The following is a 2,500-nucleotide window of genomic DNA, read 5'->3' as shown; positions in this document are numbered from 1 at the left end:
AATAATAATAAAAATAATTATGATAATAATAATAATAATAATAATAATAATAATAATAATAATAATAATAATGTGTGTGTGGTAATAATAATGTATTTTTTATTTACCGACGATGAACGCGATTGAATGACTGATTGATTGATTGATTGATTCTTTGATTGATTGATTGACTGATTATTGATTGCTTGTTTTTATTTTTATCCTCGTTCGTACTAATCAGAAAATATGTCTCCCAAATGTGCCCGTCGTTAACGCGATTCCCATATATTATTATTATTTTCAGAGCTGCCACTAAATAAGATCTTTATGCGTTTCTTATATTTTCTTTTTTTTTATTTTGTCTTATCTTTTCTTCCTTCACGTGTATACGTAGAAAAATATATTCTTCTTTCTTTACGTTTGTTTTTCTATTTTATTTCATATATATATATATATTTTTCTTTTATTTTATTTCTTTTTTTGTTTTTTTTTTTTGTTTTTTATTTTTTATCTCGAAGAAAACTCTATTACAATCTCGAACCCGAAAGATGTTAAAATATCAATAATGATTAATCGATTATTTCGCTAACAATACGAGAGAGAGAAAAAAAAAAAAAAAAGACCGTGACTTTAATATCTTAAATCGTTCTCTTTATATTCTCGACAGCTCGAAAACGCCGATGGGATTCGTTTTCGCCCCTTTAATGACGTCCAGGACAATTCACAAGCCCAGCCGGGAGTAGAGGGGCGTTTTTGGGCGCACTACACGGGTGCAGCGGTATATATGTTTACGGCGGTTAGTGGCGCTAAAACGGGTGGTGATGGCTCGTGATTACCGATAGAAACTACAGTGTGGTTCTAGAAGAGATATTTACAAGCAAAGTACAGTAGAATATTGTTTGCCGTCCCTATCGATCGCCGGGATAAAACGTATTGTATATATATATATATATATATATATATATATATATATATGTATATATATATATATATATCTACATATATAAATGTGTATATATATATATATATATATATGTATATATACGTGTATACATTGAGTATATGTATATATTAGAGAGAAATTCCGTTCGTTTTTTTCCTTTTTTTTTGAGTTTATATTTTACGTTCTCTTTTATTTATTTATTTATTTATTTTTTTAATATTGTTATTATTGGTTTTTTTTTGTTGTTTATTTGTTTTTGTTTTCTTTCTTTCTTTCTTTCTTTCTTTCTTTCTTTTTTTTTTGTTTTTTTTTTTTGTTAATCTTTTGGAAGACACATTTTCTGACTATTCCGCAGCTTTTTTTCTGCATACGATTTTACGTATTAATTTGTGAATACTTTCTTTTTCTTTTTTTGAAATTTGTGAATTATTTTCTTTTACCTTTCTATCATTTTTTTTCTTTTTCTTTTTTAATATCTGCCTGTTTCATTCGATATATATATATATATATTTTTTTTTATATAGTTTTTTCTTTATCTTCTTTCTTTTCTTTTCTTCTTCTAGTTTTTCTTTTTTTTTTGTCTTTTTTTTTTTTTTTAACGACGCGAGACGAGAAAAGATCTTCCTTCGTCCGAGGATACAACGTTCATTCGTGATAGGAGCGTGGGTTCAACGTATATAAAAAGTAATTATATACTCGCTCTAGCTTTTCGTATTCTGTTTTTTCTTCCTTTTCTTTTTTTTTCTTTTTTGTTCATTTTATTCTTTTCTTTTTATTTATTTTTTATTTCACCTTCTTTCAACTTATTTTCCTTTTTTTTTTTTTTTTTTGTAATCTCCTTCTCGTTTTTGACTCTCTTCTTCTTTTTTTTTTTTTTTTTGTAATCTCCTTCTCGTTTTTGACTCTCTTCTTCTTTTTTCTGTGTTTCTTTTCTTTCTTTCTTTCTTTCTTTCTCTTTTTGTTTTGTTTTGTTTTATTTTGTTTTGTTTTACTTTCAAGTTCCACGATAACATGTGGATGACGGAACGGAGTTTAAGACGATAAGAATAAGAAAGTAATATATATATACATGTCGAGAGAACGCTAAGATCCTCCCCCACCCCTAGCCCTCTGTTGCGCGCGATTCTCGAAAGAAACTCTTTGTTAAAGAATTAATAATATACGAGATAATTTATTTATTTTATTAATTTATTTATCTACTTATTATTATTATTATTTTCTTTTTCTTTTCTCTTCTTTTCTTTCGTTTTTTTTTTCTTTTTCTTTTTTTTTTTTTGTTTCGTTCGACGAGCGTACCAAAGACGACGTTATAACGTTGGTGTATGTTCGTTGATAATGAATATAAAAAAGGAAAGTAGATATAAATAGAATTATTCCAATCGAAATTCGATTAATAATAATAATAATAATAATAATAATAATAATAATAATAATAATGTATAATTTTATAACGAAGATACCCCGTAATTTTATTTACACCCTCGTCTTTGTTATCACTCATATTCGCAAAAGAAGAAATTAAGAAGTTAAACAATTATTTACAAAGAATTGAACTATCATGTATGTATATGCGTTCTT

General features: G+C 26.3%; 1 protein-coding gene across 1 annotated transcript in view; it reads right to left on the bottom strand.

The window, feature by feature from the left end:
• Positions 1-2,500, bottom strand: part of LOC118443727 (uncharacterized) — a 38,717-nt gene that overhangs the window by 8,182 nt on the left and 28,035 nt on the right. The gene's annotated exons all lie outside the window — the stretch shown is intronic.

This window comes from Vespa mandarinia, chromosome 1 (genome assembly GCF_050613455.1).
Source record: "Vespa mandarinia isolate Hongniang chromosome 1, ASM5061345v1, whole genome shotgun sequence".
NCBI classification, from domain to species: Eukaryota; Metazoa; Arthropoda; class Insecta; order Hymenoptera; family Vespidae; genus Vespa; species Vespa mandarinia.
This window is presented reverse-complemented; position numbering and strand designations above follow the sequence as displayed.